The 7834-nt window shown below is 43.7% G+C and overlaps 1 protein-coding gene across 4 annotated transcripts in view; it reads right to left on the bottom strand.

Moving 5' to 3' along the window:
- Nucleotides 1-7834, bottom strand: part of LOC137861127 (glypican-5-like) — a 418126-nt gene that overhangs the window by 31728 nt on the left and 378564 nt on the right. The gene's annotated exons all lie outside the window — the stretch shown is intronic.

Raw genomic sequence — 7834 nt, 5'->3', positions numbered from 1 at the left:
GAATGAAAACAGGAGGCTCAATTTCCTGATGCAGATGAGACTCAGATACGCCTCTGTATGGGACCTCGAAAAAGGATCTAAGTGATCCAGTCTAGGAAGGAGATCATATAGGGTCACTGGCCTTTAGCACCCGGCTTTCCTTCACCTGTTGGTATTACCAACACCAGCAGCAAAGTGATCCTCATGGAAAGCCAGAGCAGCCTGCAGGTTGCTTGGAGCTCAGAATCACCCTCTGAGTGCTACAGACATGCAAGTGAAAAGAAAATGCTTTACTTGGCAGCAGATGTTTACTTAGACCCAAGCAAAAACAACAAAAAAAGCACCTCTCAGACATGTTTACTTTTGTTTTGTTGCTGACAAAACACTGGCAGACACCAGCTCCTCTGTCATCATTAGAAAGGTAACAGATGAGTCTGCAAGTTTCAGGAACCTCTTATTAAGGGAACTGAAGAATTAAAAAACGTAGATGCATGAAGAAAGCTTAAATTCCACCAAAAGAACAGAACAAGTAGTAATAAAACATTTATTTTTTAAAACTATTTGTATGCACAGGATTCAACTATTATATTAAATTATAACTGCTACACAAGAAAAGGCATTTAATTGCACTCCCTTCTAAAGTTAGTGCCTCTTTTGTTTGTGGGAAGAAGAGCAGCACTAGGCTGTTTTGGATGTTGGACTATCACTTGTATTTGTTTTGAGCCAGTTTTAAACATCCACTGGGTTCAATGGGAAGACTCTTCACACTTAGCTTTCAGTCAAACATTTTATGATTTACTTCAATGAGAATAAACATTTCCTAGGATTTCAGCATTCTTTCTGCTCAGACAGCCAACCTTTATGGCCTTGTTCCCAACCTGATTACTGCTTTCTGCCACTCTGTGGGTTGGCACAGTGGTGAACGCACCCACTGGTTTGAGTGTGACCGCAGGACCACCAGAACCTTCGGCCAGCACAAGAGATGTTCAAGATGCCTGAATGGCACACGCAGAGTGCCCGTGATGCTTTCACACAGATTTCTGGCTGGGATATGCTGGGTAGAAGCAAAGCAGCCTGTTCTTAGGGGCCTCGGCCCGGCAGCCAGTGTGGCTAGCAGATTCCGGCACCTCTCAGGACTGGGCCCATACATTCTGAAACAGGGCATGCCAACAGAACATCTGTAACACATCACCTCTCTTTGTAGGTCTCTAGTGACCAGAAAGCAGTAGTTCAGAGTTCAGTCACAAATCTGGCAGAAAAGCAGTAGCTGACTCAACAAGCTGCCTTGGGAACAGCTCCCTTCTGCAAGCCCATGCTGACAACTTCTGAAGTGAAGAAACCGAATGGCACAGACCGTACAGCTATTGTTGTTGACTTTTATCATCATAGTTACAAGGAAATACAACTTCAGCTGAAGAATTTGCTGATTCACCCACCAAAACGTCCATTTAAAGCGTACCCTTTTCCATTTAACAGCGCTGTGATGTGGGGTAACTGGCAATGGCTGCAGAAGCTCTCAGGTAAGCGAGGACCCTTGACTTCACAGCAATGTTGTCACACTGGTGTCCTCTAAAGGTCTGTTCTGTGTAACTCTTGCTATGGCAAAACATTTCCAAGAGCAGTTTAGTAGATTAATCAATTTTCTCTTGACATGGGATTCTTCACAGAGTGTATTTTTCCCATAATTTTGCCGTACAAAGATGACAGTACTCTGATAAACAGACCGGCTTTGTATAATTCATCAGCAGTTTCAACAAACATTGTTTCAAACTTCTAATTCCTTCTTCTTAACCCCTGTGGCACATTCAAGCTAATAACTCTTGACATATGGAAATCCAAGAGCGGCTTTTGGTTCACTAAGCTCTAATAAAGTCTCTCTGTACAACATTTATATACAAATCCTAAACCAGACGCAAAGTATGCGATTTTAATGGTCTGAGGTCATGTTACTGTAGGTACATAGCTCGCAGTTTACATGATCTGCTGGCTGCCTTGTTTATCGAATTATGTGGTACTGGCTAATTTTATTTTATATGTCTGAGTTGGGCTGGGGCGAAGGTCAGCTGGAGCAAGCAGCCTGGGGCTGGGATGCAGTTGTGGTTTGGAGTGGGGAGGGACAGACAGCGAGCAGCAGGCTTGCAGCCATACAGCCTAAGCCTTGGGAGCGGGGCAAAAGGAAAAACTGAATGGAGAGCACGGGACGCCTGAAGCCTGGAAAAGGAGAGATGTACTTTCCTAACTCATCCGGCAGCAGGAACCACAGCCGAGCGTGCCGCAGGCAAGAAACAAGCGGTAGAAGAAAGAGCTGAGAAAGAAAACCCTGGGAAAGCGTGCGGGGCAGTGCTGGGGTGAGCAGAGAAGACCCAGAAGGCAAACGGAGGGGACAAAAGTGGAGGGAGGCAATAGAAAAAAGGGGGGACGGGCGAGTCGCCAACAATAGGGCGACTGTTGTTGAGCGGTAGCTGCGACAAACACTTTGGCCTTTTGATCCAGTTACAGACATTCAGAGAATTGCCTTATGCAGGCAGAACTGGGCACGGGGCCAGGACAGAAACACAGGGCCTGATTCTGCAAACCTGCCTGGTGTCCTCCCTGGGAACAGCCCTCGGCTGTGGGAAGAAGGCTCATGGCTTCTGCCACACGCAGCCTCTGTGCTGGGCTGGCTTTTGCCTTAATGCCAAGTTAGCTCCCAAGAAGATCTGGTGCTCGGCACCTCTGAAAGAAGTACTACCTGAAACGCCAAGGGGCCTGATTTTTCTTTATGCTTTTTTTGTACATCCTTCAGTTGCTGGAAGGGGTCTGCTGGGGATCTGCTTGGGTACTCTTGAAAGTTCTCCTCTCCTGTCTGCACCTGTAAAATGGCTTTGAAAATGTGGCCCAAAACACAGATTTGCATGCTTGCAGTCTGACCTCCAAGTTTGAAAATGCCGACAAAGTTCCCTGGGATAGCCTTGGGAGTCTGGTTTAACCTCGGTATTTCCAAGAATGCTGCCTTAATTAGGAACTTCTCCAACCAGGAAAAAAAAAAAATCTCCATCTCCCTGAAAAGAGTGTTGAGGTACTTTGTACTGAAGACTTTTCCAGAGTAATTCTGAAATGGACAAGAGCATACCACGTACTGCCACTAGGACTTCCCAGACCACTATTTGGCTATGGGGAAATTGGTCTGCACCATTTAAACTCAAAGGAAAAGGCAATGAATTAGACAAAAAATAAATCCTTATGCATTTGTCTGGATAGAAGCAGATAATGGAATTTTGTTTGCTTCCCATAGGAGAATTTTAGTAAGATTCATTTAAGCCAGTCTTTAAGACAACATGTGAAGCATTCCAGAGAATTACATGTCTAATAGGATAAAATGTTTGCACACATGCATCAGTACATCTATGTATACACATGCTTATAAATTATTGTTTATCTTGAATAGCTGCAAGTTAACAGGTCTCTAAAAGTGTAAGAATTGTCTTCAGCAAGTGGGTACTTTGAGTTCACCACCTAATACCTGTAAATATTTGTCACAGAATCCCTTTTTTCTTTCCAAAATCCTCATGCAATGCACATTCAAGCTGCCTATTTAAAAAGAAACTGTCTACTTGAGATAAGCTGCTCCCTACACATTTCTGCATTTATCAAATATGACTTAACCGAGGAAACAAAATGAAAATCTATTAGCTGCAATTCAAAGTTGTGACTGCAGTGTAATGGCTTCATTATGAGCGGGATGATAAACACCGCCAACCGCAGGCTCTTTCAGAAGCAGCTTCCCAACAGGAGCCTGCATTCGAGCAGCAGCTCTCTTCTCTCCTCTCTGTGCTCTCCGTGCCCTGGGGGCAGGCAGGGCACCCGGGTGGTGGTCCTGGAGGGGGGACCCTTCCCTGTCCCTTGACTTCCAGGGAGCCTTGGGAAAACAAACTCTTTTCTGTCTCTCCCTTCCCACCCCACACAGGAGACGGGGGGCTTACTTGACAGTTCCCTACTTCGCAGGCATGCAGGGGGAATAAATGCAGAAGAGGACTATGAAGTCCTCTGTTATTGCAGCAACAGGCCACGAAAGGATCTTCAGGACTGTGAGCATTTACACTACAATGTAACTGAAATCCTTGTTCTCCAATCCTTTTCATTGGCCCCACTAGAAGAGGTCTGAAGAGATACTGCCACAGGTAGCTGAAATGGAGCCGTTTGCCGTGGACTCATTACACTGAGAAATTAGAGGGCTATGCTTCGTTACACTGTGATATGGCCCAACACACAGAGGATCGAAATCCACCCCTTTGCTGCAGCCCCCTGCACTCTGCTCGCTCCTGGTCTGCCAGAGACAAACACAGAGCTTAGGGCCGGCGTCTGACCTGTGAGTAACTTGCTCCTCTGATCCGGGAAGGAGCCTGCAGTAGCTGAGAAGCAGCCATCGTTCGAGTGTGTTTAGAGAGAGGTGCAAAAATACACGTAGCATTCAGCTGCCTCACATGCATTGTTTGTATTTGGCCTAAATTAATTGCTTTAAAAAAAAAAAAAAAAAAAAAAGAATTTGCTAATGTATTTGCCTGTAAATTAGAAGCTTTTACAGCATACATGGGCAAATTATTTACTGCCCACAGAGCTCAAAGCAGACCTTTAATAGTAGCTAGAAGGCCAAGTCCTGGGCCAAAACACCACCAAGCTTACATGAGCTGCAAACAGAGTAAAAATGCGTGCTCCTACTCTGAAGAACAAATAAGGGGGTTATTCAGAGAATGCTGGAGGGGCTGGGAATGGCAGCAGGTTCCTGCAGCCAGCCCTGTGAAGGGGTTGAGGTGTTGTGAGTTCAGAACTAGTACGCTAAAACTTTTAACCCAAGTTAGGACAAAACAGAAGATGAGAGGGAAAAAAAAAAACAAAAAGGCAGGAAGCTGCAGAACGAACTTGAACCTACATGGTTAGACTGAAGACCAAACAGACCATGTTTTAGGTAAGCACAGCCTAGAAATTGCCAAGTTTACACCCAGTCTACACAGAAAAACAGCAACAAATTAATTAAAACCACGTTCCTCATTTGCAATCTTGTTGCTTTATGTTGTTCATTAGATAATAAACTACCTCTGCCCTGAAGCCATGCAACCAGGGCACTGAACTCAGGTTCATGCTCAAGCTCCCACCTCCAGGTGCGGCAAGACCCGTCCATTCCTACAGCACAACACCAGGAGCACAGGGCAAGGTACAGACCTGGTGGGCAGGGTTGTCGGCAAAGTTCCTTAACACCTTGGAAATTACAAGAATCTCAGTAGAAAGATTCATTTCTGTTAGATTTTAAAAGAATTAAACTCCTTAGTTATCTCTCGTGCGTATCATGAAATTAATTTGCTTTATTCCACAATTCCATAGTTTCCATGGCTGGTGTTTCTAGCATACTTCATTTTCTCTAGAGTTAATTCCTCCAGCTCCCTCTGTTCCTAGTGGACATTTGGGGTAAACAACATTAGACTGACTTGGTCAGGTGCACTCACACAGTGGGATTACTGTTCTCAGAATTCCTAGGTTCCTGTTTCCCTTTGGCTTGGGAAGCCCATCCACTTGCTCTTGGAGAGGAAGGACACAGCTTGCCTCCCTAAGTGCACAGCCTTCTACAGGAAAACTTTTAAAATGCTTCATGTTTGCAATTAACTACATGCAATAATGCAACTGGAGATTGAGAAATCAAGCATTTAGAGATCGGGAAATGTTGATAGAGGCTGGGAATCTTAATGTCCAGACTGCAATTTGGAGAGAAATCATAATGTATGGCAAAAATCCAAGAGTGGCTAGACATGGAAAAAAAAAACAAACAACAAACTCTTTCAAAAACACAGAAGCAGCAAATGACTAAGGAAGAGCCTAGGACAGAGATTGCTGGGAACGGCGAGAATACACCGAGGGAGTTGTCAAGTATGCACCCGCAAGATTTCTGTCAGAGATAAAACAGTCAGATCTCTGACAAAATTGAACTGCCTTTATGCTTCTATATTCAGATTCTAGACTTAGAAATAAACTTCCATGTTTACCTTAAAGAAAAAAAAATAGAAAATAGCACTCCTACCACATGTGTTTCATGAACCTGAGCAATTTGGGCCAAACATCCCTGATTTAAGGCCACTAAATCTTAGCTGCATACTTGACAGAGGCCACCCAAATGCCCTGGAGAACACAGACCTTAAAATGTAGTTGGCACCTTCAGGTATTATTAGATCAACTCACAGGATTTCACTTCTATTAAACACCTCTTAACTACTTGGCACTGGCAGAATTTGTTCCCATTAAACTTAATTTATGCTAATTAAGAGCTGCTCATTACCATTCTCTATCATTAGGCAAAATCAGTTTTTCTGGGAAAAGTCATAATCAAGAGGCAACTTCATTTCAGAATATTCCGATTTTGAACAGCATTCTGCAATGAAAATCATTTACAGAGCGACTCATTACAACCCATCTTCCAAACGCCTGGTGTGGCACTGCTGGGACCCCCTGGGGAGCAGCCGAGCTGGGGTGACAAAGGGAAGGTCGATGGGGTGCCACTTTTTCAGGGCTAGGAGGCAGCAGCAGCAAGAGCTTATCTGTGCCAGTAAAGGGATAAGTGGCACGCTTGTTAGCAGTGGGCAGCTCCAAGGTACAGCACGATAAGGACTTTGAAGGGAGAAAAAGGAGAAGGAGAAAATAACAAGGTGCACAGTTTTTCCAGGAGGAAAAGCAGCAGGGGAAGCAGTATGAGGCTGTGTGCTCTTCAGAGTAAAAACCTGCCTTCCCATGACTGACTTTTAAGTCCTTTTTTATTTTTTTTTTCTACACTCATTTAATAATTGGTATGTGCTACTTTAAAAATGCAAATCTCACAGCAGCTGAATCGTCCCAGCCCTATAAGCTTATAGTCATCTCAGAGATCCACAGAGTGCAGGAATACAGTATTCCAACTCACTGTCCAGTCAATAAAGTGAAAAATGCCATTCCTGTTTTAGCAGATGGCAGCAGAAATGCAATACAAGGAGCAAGAACACTAATATAGAAATCAATATCTATTACAGTTTAAATCACATTGCAGTCCTGAAACGATAATAGCAATCCTTTAAAAGCTAATGCTGATCCTGTTTGTATTAGAAATCGGTTCAGTGTGTTTCAGGTTTTAATTCTGTTACAAAAATAATTACCTTTTAAGCTAGACCCTCCAACCCCAAACCCCTCCTGCTTACCCACAGCCTGTTCTCACAAAGAAAAATAAACAAACCAGCAAAGAAAAGTCCCCAGACAAACAAAGCCAGCCTCCTCCTTCCTAACTCTATGACTAGGAACATAGGGAAGGGTTTTTCATAAAGAAGACTGGGAATTCCCATGACACTTTAAGTGCAGAGGCATCATTCAGGCAGCTCTATTATTCTGTGAGGCCTTTTCTGGAAAAATACAAAATATCATGAAGAAGAAAGAAATTGAGCCTTTATAAACTGCTGACAGAGCAAATCCTTCCTTCTTCGAGTAAATTTGAAGTATTTATGCTACAAAACTATCTTTTTGATATAATCATACGAGCTACATGCACAACAGTGTTGGCAAACCCAGACTTTCTCTGCTTGTTAATTGTCTGCATTCAGCCTGTAATTAGTACCAAACAAAAGTTGTTTGATGAATCATTTATACAATCAACAGCGGAGAATAAACACTGGGGAAAAGGAGCAACGCTGTGCGTGCTGCATCATCTGATAAGCCTGGTAGCAGGCAAACAAAGCAAGTTCTAGGCATGCACAGAGCAAGTCCACAGGCTGACCAAAGCGTTCTGGCAAAGCACGACCTGAGCTTGAAAGCAACTATAGCTACAAGGACTGAAGTCCTTTGGGCATGTAACAAGAAAACTGAGTAA

This window comes from Anas acuta, chromosome 9 (assembly GCF_963932015.1).
Source record: "Anas acuta chromosome 9, bAnaAcu1.1, whole genome shotgun sequence".
In the NCBI taxonomy this organism is placed as follows: Eukaryota; Metazoa; Chordata; class Aves; order Anseriformes; family Anatidae; genus Anas; species Anas acuta.
Note: the sequence above shows the minus strand (reverse complement) of the source record. Positions and strands in the feature narration are given on the sequence as shown.